The 14,964-nt window shown below is 34.1% G+C and overlaps 1 long non-coding RNA gene across 3 annotated transcripts in view; it reads left to right on the forward strand.

Annotated features, from left to right (window-relative positions):
* Positions 1-11,499: 11,499 nt before the first annotated feature.
* The window catches only part of LOC142869956 (uncharacterized), a 196,390-nt gene continuing 192,925 nt past the window's right edge, over positions 11,500-14,964 (forward strand). For all 3 annotated transcript variants that reach the window (XR_012918481.1, XR_012918483.1, XR_012918482.1), the window contains exons 1-2: positions 11,500-11,560; positions 14,161-14,281. This is a non-coding gene — a long non-coding RNA (uncharacterized LOC142869956). The remainder of the gene's footprint in view (positions 11,561-14,160; positions 14,282-14,964) is intronic.

The following is a 14,964-nucleotide window of genomic DNA, read 5'->3' on the forward strand; positions in this document are numbered from 1 at the left end:
TGAGCTACATTATTCTTTGCTGGGAGGCTGTCTTAGTTGGGAGGCTGTCTTGCACATTGACGAATGTTTAGCAGTATCCTGGCTTTAATCCACTAGTTTCCAGTAACATTCCTTCTTACAGTGTGTCTACCAAAATTGTCAAATATCCCCTGGTATTGGGTTGTGAGGTTTAGCAATAAACACAAAGAATACCTAGTGAAATTTGAATTTCAGAAAAACAATAATTTTTTAGTGAAATTATGTCCCACATATTTCATGGGACATATTTATGCTTAAAAAGTTATTTGTTGCTTATCTGATATTCAAATTTAACTGAGTGTCCTCTATTTTATGTGAGAAACTCATCTAGGAAATGAAATCGCTCTTGGTTGAGAACCACTGCATCAAGCACATGTTCAGGAGACCTTAGACCTTCAGTCTTTTCATACCATTAATCTCCTGAACATCTCTGAATTTCATATAGTCTCTACTTTATCGAGTCAAATTGCTCTGAAATACTCCATCTCAGAGCCTATAATCCCAAATACTCTTCTCTGACTACCATTTCCTATGTTTTCACATTTTCAAATTTCCTTAAACCTATTGTCCTGTCCTTAGGCTTTTTTGCAACTTTCAGTATTTTGAATTCCTCCTTAGTTCATTGACCTATTACATCTTTGTATCAAATACTTCAACCAGTACCTTCAAAAAGAGAAAGGCACACTGACTTTCTCTAGCACACATCTTGTGCTAACCTGGATTAACCCAGTTGATCATTGTCTCCATTCTTTCTGAGGAATGTTCAGTGACATAACCAAACCAAACTGATTAGCTCCTTTATGACTTGCTGCTACTCTGTCCTATCATATTTCCAGTCCTCTTCCAAGAAGTCCCCACCTCAACTTCTGAACTTGTTTCATGATCATTCCAAATATTTCTTCATGTTCTACACCCTCCCAATTTTTTCTTCAATCTTATCAGACATAATTACCTTATATTTCACAGATAAAATCTGTTATAAGTGTTTTCATGTTCTTTAGACTTTATCTTAAAATGGTCATGTTTCTTTACTCATTTGTTTCTCGTTTCCTATTGTCTAAGAGTTTATGCATCACAATTTCCTTCTGATGCTAATTTTCTTCCTTGATCTCATTCCTTGAATGTCTTCTAAGATTTTACTTTGTGCTGGGGTCTTCAAAACTCTGTCCTCATTTTGAGTCCCTGACCTGTTTTATACAACTGATGATCACACATCTCAGATATTCCATAAGTATATCAAAATGTCCCAAACTGAAATCATTTTTTAACCCTAAAGCCTATTATGTGCATTGTTGCCTATCCTAATCATTGCTATAGAACCACAACATGAGAATTATTCCAATGACATCTCTCCTACATCTCCTACATTTAATAAGTAAGACCTGAATCTACTTTTGTTTAACGTTTCCAGCCCTGCCTCCTCTTTTACTGCTTCAGACCTTGGTTTTGGCCTTGATAGTCTTTTATAACTCAGTCCCAGCAACACCTATCTTCCATACTTTCAGCAAAGTCTGTGGTCTTTCTGTGTGTGTGTGTGTGTGTGTGTGTGTGAGTGTGTGTGTGTAAGAAAAGGGTGTAATTGAGAGAGACTAGCAACTGTACAGTGGAAATAATTTCATAAGCCAGATGCTGTGCTATCTGGTGACATTTCAAGTTAAAAATCAATGCTTAACTCAAAATAGAAAATGTTTCTACCTCCCAACTCTTGTCATTGTCACCTAGGCAGGCTGCACTCAAAATTGCTACTGAAAAATTTGCCTCCTGGTCATGAAGACATTCTCTAGCTAGCCCATCCTTTTGCCTAAAATAAGGTCTGAGACCATTATATGTAGTTGAAAGGAAAAAGTACTAATGTTATCCAATAAAATGATTCTGGTCAGAAGAGAGAACATGCTATGTAGTTATTAATATTTTTAAGATAAAGTTAAGTTGAAGTCCATTTAAAGTGGGTTATATTGTTTGCAGAGTAGCACTGTTATATTGATACTAATAGAGATACAATGTTGAAAGAGTATTTCTAAGCCACTCTTTACTCTGGAGATGTTTCCACTTTGCTTTTAAGTCTATTTATCAGTGAGACATCAAACAACATAAGTAATTATCGTGTATTTCTCCAGCCTGAGCCAACTGCAAGGAACAGTGATAAATTAAATACATTATGTCATTTTATTCTTAGAAATGTAAAATTTTTAGTAGAAAGTCATTTTTCCCTTTGTTTGAAAGTATTGAAGTATTTTTCCATTTATCCAAAAGGACTATTATACAATACCAGAATGAACCCTAACATAAACTATGCAATTTGGATGATTATTATGTATGAATGTATTATAGGTTGTTCATAAATTATAAGATAGGTACCACTCTGGGGGTGGGGGCGCGTAGTTGATGAAGGTGGAGGCTATGGAAAGAGGTGGGGGGTACGTGGGAAATCTCTATACCTTCTTAATTTTGCTGTGAACCTCAAACTGCTCTAAAAAAATAAAGTCTTTAAAAAAACTATGACAATTTCACAGTGCATTCCAGTTTAACAACAGGGAGTCCACCTTTAAAAAACAATCTTTTTACTTTACCCAATTTTGTATCCTTTTGAGCTATTTCAATGATAGAAACATTAAATGTCATCAATTTCATTGCAAAAGAGAATAATCTCAAAAACACAGATTAAATTGTCAGGTATTAATATGGCCTTAGGCCCTGAGACATTTAGCTCTATAGATATTTCTTTTTATAAAGATTTTGAAATAACTTCACAAATATAACCTTCAAAATAGTCCTACGAAGTAAAAACAAGATTTTTGTCTAAATCTGCTTTGCTGATTGAAATAATCATAGACTAGCAAAGTGATCTATGTGATTTGTAATACTTTATAGACTACAGAATAGGAGGCTTTCTACACCAATATGAAAGTCACATACAATTTTGATAATTAGTAACTTAGGCAAAAATTCATGATTGTATACAGAGTACCTATTCTTCAGTGTTTCTGTGAAAATATACTTGCCCGGTAGGTACTATGCCCCTTGTGAAGTGTCTGGGTTTGTTTTATCCCAATTCTTACCCCAGAATCTGCACTCAGTCATATCCCCAGGAAATAAAATCTGCTTTCTAAATCTCTAGTGAGTCATGTTGACTTTACTGTTTCATAAACAGAAGAAAGTGGTTATTTTGCGTACTAAATAGCAAATGATTTAATAGATACACATCAAGTATTTCTCTTCTTCCAAAAATTTCTTCTTTATATTTTCTATATCCTTAACTCCACCATAATGGTTCTCTGCTAGCCTCTCCTTTCTCTTTTCTTAAAGAAAGCCATCCCTTCTCTCTCTCTTTTTTTTAATAACACATAGCACTTTCACTGGGTTCTCATAGTTTCCAACAAAATCCAGGATTCTTAGCCTCCATGGTGGAATTATCAAAGCATTCAGCAAATAAATTAGGACCTCTTCCTAGGGAAGATTGGATTCTTATAATAATTAACTTTAATTATAATTCTTATAATAATTAATAATAAGATTCTTATAATAATTAACTTTAAGAAAATGAATTTTCATATTGATGTGAGCATTGGTTTTGCCATTATAGAAGTATCCATAACAATGTCAAGCAATTTTTTTTCAGTTTTACTATGAAATCCAAATAACCATAAACTATTCAGATAACCACATTCCATAAGGTTCATGTGCATTGTTGCACATCACTGTATGCAAATAAGCATGTTCTAGAAAACATGTATACATGACAGTCTTACATTTTTTAAGATGCATAACCAATTACAAGATCTATATAAGTATTTGTTTTGTTGATTGGAAATTGAACTTTATTTCTTGGTATAGATAAAGCAAATAATTACCTGTCTATTCTGGCTAACTAGGATCACAATGATTACAATGATTCAAAATGATTACAGAATCAAATTCTAAAGACAAAGTGGGCCAGCATCTTTCCAACTTCTTTGTTCACCTTCACCCTGTCTTTTATGCTACATTCTCCATTCGTCATCAATTTCCTCACTAAATACTTACTTTATACGGAAATAACAGATGGTAGAAAAGCCATAGTTCTGGTATTAAAAGTTTACTCAGGCTTAAAATGGAGATAAGCACATCTTGCATGCATGCAAATGTATAGGAAATTATTTCTATAAAACACATTAATTCAAAAACCACACATATAAGAATCAATTCTTAGTCATTTTCTCTTCTTTTTCTTTACTTTTTATATCAGCAATTTTATCCAGTCCCATAGCTTTAATATAAGCCATATGCTGATAACTCTCAAACAAATATTTTAAAACACCAGAGAGTACCTGGGGGGATTTACCATAAAAATATCAATTGATGAGGAAGAACAAAGAAAAAAGAAGATGGCTGAATCATGAGACAGAAACATCAGTGAGGAAAAATAGATAAAACAAACATCAGTAAATAATGTGCATGGGATGCTATCATTTCAAATCAAGATGCAGTAAAGTGATCAGATTTATTTTCTTGCCTGAATTAATGAAAAATCCTGACAAAGTATGTAAAACATTTATCTTAAGACATTAGATATTAGATAATGAAGTACAGTGATACCCTAGAGATAGTATGAAACAAACAAGGTTAGGCCTACAAGGATGCACATTTTGTACTTTGAGAAAATTTCTAGGCTGCAGTTCAGGACAAAGATACCTATCAAATACTATGAGTTGAAGAGATAGAACTGAAAGTCAAAGGAAACCAACACAGCTAGAATTTGCAAGACAAAATGCCAGAGAGGAGCGTGGGCATCCTCAAGTATTCAGCAGAGTACTGATCAGCAAAAGGATGTGGAGAAACAACCTGAAGTCAGGGAAAGAACTGTCTGAAACGATTGGGAGAAGAATGCATAGCACTTCACAAAGCTGTGAACAATGCCTGTTTCTGCCAGCCAGGCAGAATATTCAGAATGATCTTGCCTCAGGAGTGTGTAGTAATTAGTTTTGGACCAGTAGTCCTCAACCAGAGGTAATTTTGACCCCATGGGACATCAGGAAACATCTAGAGAAATGTGTGCTTGTCAAACTAGAAGCAGAGGGTACTATTGACATTAGGTAGGTAGGGTTCAAGGATCCTACTAAACATCCTATGTGCACAGGACAATGATCCTTAACAAGGAATTATACAACCTCAAATGCCAATAATACTGAAGTTGAACACCCTGTCCCAGAATAAGACAGCTCTGGTCCCACTTAACAAATCTTAAAGCAAGATTCAAAAGGATCACCTTTAAAGTGATCACATATTAAAGTAACTTAGCAGAGTTTCAAAAGAAAGTTCAAAATAGTTACATGAATACAAAAATACCCAGCACTCACAATTTAATATTTACAATCTCTGTAATAAAAAAATAATGGTAGCATGCAAAAGTGGAAGAAACATTGATTGATATTGAAAAGAAAAAAATAATTAAAGCCAACTCAAATCTAACAACATTGTTAGAATTAATAGATAAGAATTTTATAATAGTTTTTATAACTATTTGATGTGATTAAAAAGTAAAATGGAGAAATGGAATAGTTTAAAAGCCACACAAATCAAATTTCTAGATATGAAAACTACAATAGGTGAGATAAAAAAAATACATGATGGGATTAATTGAAGAGATACTATTGCAGTAGAAAAGTTAGTGAATGTGAATACACAGCAGTAGAAATAAACCAAAATGACAGATACAGGGAAAATATTTTTTAAAAAGAAGAACATCCCATCACTTAGCTTCAGACAATTTCAAGTTCTACATATGCACATCATAGAAGTAGTATTCATGTGATTCCATACAGAAAAGTTATATAGAGATAAGAATAATTAAAATATTAAAACCAGAAGAAAATTACTCCAAAGCACATCATAATCAAATTGCCTAAAATCAATGGAAAAGAGAAAAATCTTAAAAGCATCCAAAGTGGTGAAATGTGTGTGTTTAAAAAACATGCTCTGAACATAGAATCAAAGTTAAAGATGACAATAGATTTCTCATCATAAACAGTGTAAGAGAAACACAGCAATATCATTAAAATGCTGACATGAAAAGAAACCCCTGCCTACCTAGAATTCTATAACCAGAAAAAAAAATATCATTCAAATATTAAGGCTAAGTAACAGTATTTTAAGACATACAAATATTTTCTCCCTTTCTGTAAGTTACTGCTTCACTTTTTTAATTGTTTCCCTAGGTGTACAGAAATGTTTTAGCTGGAAGTAATCCCATTTGCCTACTTTTTCTTTGTTGTGTATTTTTTTGAGGTCTTGCATGAAAATTGTTTGCTCAGACCAATGTCCTGTAATATTTTCTTTAAGTTGATTTTCTGTTTTTGCTACATCCTCTCCTGGCTTTGGTATCAAGGTGATATTGGCTTCATAGAGTGAGTTGGAGAAGATATCATCCTTCTCAATGTTTTAGAATAATTTCTATAGTATAGGTATAAGTTTTTCTTTGTATGTTTGGCAAAATTCAGGCATGAACCCATCTGGTCTGGAAATTTTTTTTTTTAATTTTGGCATATGATGGGGGTACAGATTTTAAGGTTTCAATAAATGCCCTTTCCCCCCTACCCCCACAAGTCTGAGTCTACAGCATGACCATCCCCCAGACGGTGCACATCTCACTCATTATGTATGTATATACCCACCTCCCGCCCCCCTGGAAATTTTTTTTTTTGGAAGATTTTTTTTATTGCTGCTCCAATTTCTGCACTTGATATTGGTCTGTTCAGGGATTCTATTTCCTCCTAATTGAACTTAGGGAGCCAAGTTACAGGGTCATTTTAGGATCTGATTTGGGACCAAGTTCAGTTGGCCTGCCTGTGTGAAAAGAGAGAAGCAAATCTCTCTTCCAATTCCTGGGCTGGCAGGACCATTCTCAGACCACAGCTGAGAGAGGCTTGAGCTCAATTACAGGGCTGTTTCAGGGTCCACAGCTGGAATTGAGGTCAACTGGCTTGTCATCCAAGTCATGAGTGGGTGTGAACCCTCCTGAGTTCTTTGCCAGATAGTTCTGGCAGTAGGTCCGAGACCAAATGGAGTTATACTAAATTCACAAGAGAATAGGGTCACTTCTGGGTTTGGAGCCAGGATCATGGTTGGCAAGCCTGCAACCTGTGTATGGTTCTTCCTTCTCAAAACAGCTCTCTTAGGTCTTTGCCTTCAGTGGATTTTTCAACCTCCTACCTGAATCCAAAAGCTCCAACAAAGGTACTTTTGTCTGTAAATGGCTACAAAATCAGTGTTGCTATTGGAGGGTAGTATGAGCGGGGAGACTTCCTATTTCACCATCTTGCTGATGTCCTTCCAGAAATAATTTATTGTGCTCACTAACACTGTTGCCTTTTTAGTTTCTGGACTTCCATAAACTGTCTGTTTTGGAATCTATGAAGAGAATTAACTCATTAATTCATTAAATATATGTCATCATCATTCTATATTCAATGGCTTCTAATTTTCTGAGATTAATTTTTCATATTTTATTCTTTTTGACCTGGAGACTATAACTTGACAAAATAGTCAAAATTGAAATTAATGTTTAAAAAAATTAGTATGCATATTTTCTTTTTTTTTTCTAAAGATAAACAATACTTACATCACATAAAGAGAATTTGTAGGAGCTAAGGAAGGAAGGGAGGAAGAAAAAGACTTTTCTGGAGAATTTGGAGTTTTATTTTTCTCTGCCTTCTTTGATTCACAAAAGACCTTGATGTGTCTGAGAGTATGTGAGGATGTTAAATGTGCAGTCTCATTGACTGCAGAAGTGTCAGGAAGGAGGGGTTTATTTTAGCTTAGTTTTGCCCTGTGTTCATTTTTCTTGTTGCATAAGCTTCATATTGACATTAATTTTAGCCTCCAAAGATGTTCTGCATAAGACAGAATTATAATCTAGTGTCTAAAATAGTTACAAACCATAGTTTCAAATACATTAGGAAGATGAATCATTTCCTTAACTTGAACCACTGTATTATTTGAAATGATTACTTATGAGGCAGAAGCAATACATAATTAAAGCATCATGGGACATACGAAAAAGAAATCAATGAAATTCAAGCAATAAATGATTCTTCTGTTCTTTATGGAAGATATAAGAAATCTGCAGTTCCTTCCCATTTCCATTTTGAAATCAACTGGTCTTGAGTACCATAACTATGTATTTCAGTAGTAAGTAGAAATATTTCAGCATCAGAAAGGAAGAAATGAGCTGAAGCCAATTTACATCACTTTGGATTATAAATTCTCTAAAAACCTACTACTGGGTGTATATTATTGGTGTTGAATTTGCTTTTTATTTGAATTTCACTGTGTATGAGTATGTGTACATGCATGCACGTACTTGTATTTGTTTCTATTATACCTCTACTGAAATAGCTTAAAAATCAAAGTTTTGTGCCAACTCCAAACAGCAAAGAAAAAGGGGAAAGAGTTTAACTATCTTTAACACATTTGAGTTTATAAAATTATTGGATTATTTTTTTCCAGGTTTTCACTCTTAATAGCTAAACTAGTACCACTAATACTAATGAAATGTAATAGAATGAATCACTCACGGTCCATCCAGGCTAGGGACATTACCATGTACAAAGTAATAGTCCCTCCAGCTTAATGAAGACTTCTTAAAGAAAAAACTATTTGTATTCAAATTCAGATGAGAAATAAGAGAGCTTGTAAAGGAGGAAAATAACACTTATTACCTTGAGTGATCTCAGACACCAGATTGTACAGTTTTTATGAGCAGGCATTGGCACAGGGAACCTTTATCACCTTATTTCTTTTCCTTCCACCATTGTACCTCATCAAAATCCTGGGCACACAGTGTTTACTGAACAAAGGTTGGAAGAAACATCATAGGAGATAAAACTTCAAACTGTAGAAACAAAAAGTAAAAGATTATAAACAGCTGGACTTCATATTATATAAGCAAATACTTTTTCTGCAACCCATGAGGTTTGCTGCCAACCTACAGAATTCAAATTAATAACTCTCCCAGACTTGGGTCTCATCTTTCTACCATCTTCTTAGACTATGTGTTTACATTCTACATATTCCTCCTTTCTAATTACAAGTCTCGGGAGTGGTTTTTGAACTCACTAGTTATGGGATCAAGCTAATATAAGGTGGTATTAATGTAAAGTGAAGCTATTGATCAAATGTCAGAGATACTATCATAGCAGCTATATGCCTGAAATTACTGCATCAGCATACAAAACTCATTCAGCAAGAAGCTCTGCAAAAAGCATGTCAACAGAGTCTCCAAATAATAGCAAATTGCAATGTGTTATAACATTAAAAGAGAACTTGTAATTTATTCTGGCATATAGTATTTCCCATAACCTGGTTAGGCTACTTTCATTATTCAAGGCCTTTCTAAAGCCCCACTCTCATTCTGAAGCTTTTGCAGACTCACTGCCAATAACAGTGATCATCAGGGAACAGACACATTCACAGCTTATATGGCAATGTACTTGAAGCATGAATGCAAAGATTGCTTAGGCCAGGGACCAAGTATAAATTTAGCTACTAAATTTGTTTCCCTAGTGAGTCTTTGCCCAAGTTTCTTTTAGTATCCTCACCATATACAATTTAGATTATAAGGTTCTACACAAAAAATAATTTTAACCAAAGTTCTATATCTATATTAGGGTGGGGGGCTCAAAGAAATGTGATGTATTAGTCAAATATTGTTGTAATAATGCTTCATGTCTAATAACCACAAAATATCAGTGGTACCCAACTATGGGGATCTATTTCTCACTTGGTCTGCATGTCAGCTAGTATGGTGCCACCTCAGCTTGTGCATCTTTGGAGTTGCTGGACTTTGCTCCTCATTAACATGCTGAAGACAAGTATGAAGAAACAGTAGCCATCTTAGGTGCATTCTTCTCATGGTAGTAATCTGAAGCTCTCAGAGGGCAATACAAACCATGAAAGCTCACCATCAGTCCAAGAATCCCCAAAGTCTCTTCCTTAACATTTTATCTAAACTTTTTTCTTAAACTTCTATGGGTACATAACAATTATACATATTGTTACAATTATACATAAAATTATACATATGGGGTACATGTGGATATTTTCATACAAGCACATAGTGCATAATGATCACATCAGGGTAACTGTAATCTCCATCACCTCATCCATTTGTCATTTCTTTGTGTTTGGAACATTCCAAATCCACTCCTCTAGTTATTTTGAAACTTATTGTTATCCAAACTTTGCATCTTGCTTGAAGGCCAAATGTAATTCCTTGTAACTCAGAGACCTATCAACTAAAAAGAAAAATTATTTGCTCCATACACACGTTCATTAAATAGTGGACAAAGGACATGATAATTGCAGTAAACATTACCATATAAAAAGGGAATTTTCACTGGGAAAATGTTTCTAGGACCACTATCTTGTAAATGCAGACTGTTCCTTGAAAAAGTCCTAGTTCTACTCCCTGGGAATAGTTATTTAGTACTTTGTTCTCTTTGGTTCTTAGTTTCACCTTCTGAAAGAATCTTTATGTCTTCCTTGGCCACTTCAAAAGAAAGCACATGCCTTCTGTTTCAGTTATCTATTTCTGTGTAACAAACCATCCCCAAATCCAGTGGTTTAAAAGGATAATGACTTACTATTTTTCATAATTCCACGGTCTGAGTTTAGCTGAGTGCCTCTTCTACTCCACGTGATGTCTAGGGTTACTCACATGGCTGCATTCAGTTGGGGCCTTGGCTGGGGGTGGAAGGTCCAGGGTGATCTCACTCTGGCAGATGGAGCTGGTTGTTGGTTAGAGTGACTAGATTCTCCTCTTCCTGATCTATTTTCCGAGGCTGCCATCATCCAGTAAGACTTCGTTATAGCATCTGTCTTAATATGAGATTTTAAGGGGACAGATATTCAAATCATAGAACATACAGTAAAATTACTTGGAATTAGTTTGAGCCTTTTAAGTCTTGCTTTTAATCATTGTTAGGTTAGACCCAGAGTAGTCTTTGGCCTGGCACACTGTTACCCCATTAGTGAGGCAATATCCTTCTGAAGTCTCTACTAGTTGTCTCACATATTTAAGTTCTCTCTCCGCTTGCTGGTGAGAAAGCAAAATTCCCAGAACAATGTCTCTGGGAATTATTCAGTGTCGTGCTTTCTTTCCCCAGCTAGATGGCCTTTGATCATCATGAAGATCAGAACTCAGCAAAATATCAGGGCTCCTCCTCACTCTGCAGATCTTTAAAGCTCTCTCTGGGCAGCTCCCTTTTCTCCCATATTTCACCCCACAAATTCTAGTCACTTCAGTCTCCCTGAACTTCCCTTTCTATATCCTCTGCTCACCAAAACAATTGTGTTCCTCTCCCTGCACTGTAGCCTAGAAACAGCTTTCCAGGCAGCAAGCTGGGGAAATTGTAGGGTTCCCTCTGCTGGTTTCTTTTGTTCATTGATAACACAGCCCTGCTTGTTGTCCAATGTGTGAAAACAGTTGTTTCATACATCTTGACTGCTTTTCTAGTTGATTAGGGACAGAGGGCAACTAATCCTTCATGGATGGAGCAGAGCAGCAGTGAGTAATGTTTAGTACTCCCTTTTATCTACATTCTTGGCTAAATACCTATATATGTTTTATTTTTTAGGTCTCTTTACAGTTTACAATGTGTAACTTTAACTTACAAAAGGTTACCTTCAAATAACATTCTTGCATTTTATAAATAATGTAAAACACTGTAATTTCCCCTCCTGGTCTCTGTACATTGTTTTCATTCATACATTCCTTCAATACTTGAATATACTCACCGTGACATTTTAGGCTTAGTTTTTTACATTATGTATCTTTTCCCATTCCTTTCAATAGATTGCTATTATATTTGCCTACAGAGTAGAATCTCTTTTAAACATATTAAAGATATTAGAGAACAAGAAAATAAGTCTTTTGTATTTATCCACAATTAACCATTTCTAGAGCTCTTTCTCTCCTTGTGTAGATCCAAGTTTCTTGTATCATTTTTCTTCCTCCTGATGAACTTCTTTTTACATTCTTTGAGTATAGATCTGCTGGTCAGAAATTCTTTCTGCTTTTGTTTACCTATCAAAATTTTTTCTTCTCACTTTGTTGCTGGATATAAAATTCTTGATTGACTTTTTTTTTCCTTCAATACTTGAATGTAAGTACCCCAACCATCTAGGCTTGAATTTTTAAAATTATATATATTTTCCCATTCTTTTACTTTTAATCTTATATGAATTCTGATGAGAAGATTGTATTCTTATCTCTGTTACTCTGTACATAATGTGTTTTTTTCTTTGCTTTTATTTTTTCTCTTTATAGTATATGAAAATATTTATTCTAGTCTTCATATAGTTTGCATAGCTTTTTCTTTATTCATTCTTTATTACAGTTGAATTTTACTTTTTTATTCAGTCTGACAACCCCTGCCTTTTCATAGGCATTAAATTAATTTGCTTAAATTTATCACTGTTTTCCCTCTCTGTTTTTGTTATTGTTGTTGTTATTCACTATTCTTTCTTTCCTTTTTGGAATTAATTGGATTTTTTAATAATTCATTTTTAAGTATCTGTTGGCTTTTCAAATATACATAACTACATTATTTTTACTGATTACTCTAGAAATTAGAATATATATTTTAACTTTTCAGTTTACTCAGAATTTATAATTTATTGCTTCATGTAAAACATGAAGCCATATAGGTGCATTTTACTTCTCCCCAAGTCTTTTGTGCTACAGTTGTAATATGTGTTACATTTACATACATAAAACCTTATAATACAATATTGTGGGTTTTTGCTGAAACAAAATTCTGGGGGTTTTTTGCTTGAAAAATTATGTATATTCAAAAATAGAGAATTTGTCTTTAATATTTTCTCATGCATTTTTAATTTCTAATGTTCCATCTTTCTTCCTAAAATTTCGATTTTCCATTGGTATCATTTCCCTTCAATTTATGGAACTTCTTTAGTTTTTGTTTACCTGAAAGTGGCTTCATTTTGCTTATGTTATTGAACAATATATTTCTGAATTTTAAGATGAATATTTTTTTAATAATTAGAGATAGTGAAAGCTTGAGGTAGAGAAGTTTTGAGGGAGTAGATCAGGAGATTGGTATCAGGCATTTTGAGTATGAGATATTTAATCCTCTAAGAAGATACATCAACCTAGTGTTTGATAGAGCAGTCAGAATTGGACATATATAAATGGGGGTTGCCAGCATTTTCAGCAGATAATATTTAGAGCTGTGAGACTACGGGAAATCATCAAGGGAGTAAGTGTAGTTAATAAAGGGAAGAAGGCTGTGAACTGTCTTAGGTCACTCAAATATTAATATGTTAGGAAGAAGAGGACATAGCAACAGAAAGTGAGAAGGAGCAATGCACGAGTTAAGAAAAAACAGCAGTGTATGGCATTTTGCTAGCTATGTAAGCAAGAAGAATTAGGAAGAGAGAAAAATCAATAATGTCAAGTGCTGCAGACTGGAAAGATAAGGACAGAAAATTAGCCATTAGAATTCATAAAATGCTGGTCATTGGCAAACTTAAAGTATTGGTGGGGTTGTGGAAGTAAGGTTGGAGTGGGTAATTAATTTTTTATGATGATAATGGTGAATAGCTAAATACCCTATAGTGGTCACAAGACATACTGATGATCTATAAATAATATTACATTCTTATTTATAACAATATTTTATGATTTGCACATTATCTAGTTGGATTTATATCCAACAAGCAGCCACTAACCACTTCTTTGAGAACTGCCTTCCATCCCAGCACCTGATAGTATATTACATGAACATTTCCTCTCAGCCCTAATTGATTTAACAAAATAAGGCATATGTTATCCAACCCTGCAATTCCATTTGAATTGTTATCCAGAGGTATCAATTAGACTGTGTTGATTATTTGGACTGAGGAGCAGTTCACAAAACTATAGAATTACTAAGTGAGAAAGAGAAAAGGAACATGAACTCTAGAAAAATCTTATTTTTTCATGTATTTCTACTTTCCAATTTTGGTTCCAATCTTGGCTTTAGGGATGAGCATGTTACCTGAATCTACTAGAACATTATCATCACCAGTCATGGTTATTTTACCGATGAATACATGACCCAGTGAAAGCCAGAATAATAATTAGAAATTTGTTGTGCAAATTAGATTGGAGGCCTGCTTGCTCTCTTCTCCACTAAAGCTACTCGAAGGAAGCCAATGGAGCAGAAAGTAAACAAAAAAGAGATGGAGAAAAATGAAACTCATTATAAGGTCAGAACTCCTGGAGGTAAGTTCTACATTGTCACTCCTGAATCATAAAAGTCTCAGTACCTCTTCCCTCTCTTTTTCTCTTTCTCTCTCTCCAGTTTGTGTGTCTTTTTCTAATATTTTAAAGTATAAACCATTACAGTGAATATTAATAAACCCAGGTTATTGAAGCCAATGTCTAGAGTATAGGAAAAAGAAAAAATAAATTCTTTCCCCTTCCAATTTTTACTAATACGTAAAATTCAATTGATCCTCAAATTAATTCATAACAAAACTAGCAATAACGTTTATGTAATTTTTCCAAAAGTATGAAGCAATAATATTATCTGCAAATCAATGTTGATTTACTAGCTTAATGAAGTCTGGAATGTTTACCATTAGTTTTATGAGATATTTATTTCTTTCATCTATTAAGTCTTATAAAGTTTACTTTTTAAATAGTTACATTGGTTACTACTGAAAGAAAGAAAAGAAAGCAGGAAGGAAGGAAGGAAGGAAGGAAAGAAGGAAGGAAAAAGAAAAGAAAAGAAAGAAGAAAGAGAAAAGGAAAAGAAAGGAGAAAAAGTTGCATAAGTTAAATTGTGCTCACACCAAAATTCAAACATTAAAGTCCTAACCTCCAATAACTCAGAATGTGAATTTATTTGGACATAAAGTTTTTCAGAGGTCATCACATTATAAAGAGGTCATTAAGGAGAGCCT

The sequence above is a fragment of the Microcebus murinus genome, chromosome 3 (assembly GCF_040939455.1).
Source record: "Microcebus murinus isolate Inina chromosome 3, M.murinus_Inina_mat1.0, whole genome shotgun sequence".
Classification (NCBI taxonomy): Eukaryota; Metazoa; Chordata; class Mammalia; order Primates; family Cheirogaleidae; genus Microcebus; species Microcebus murinus.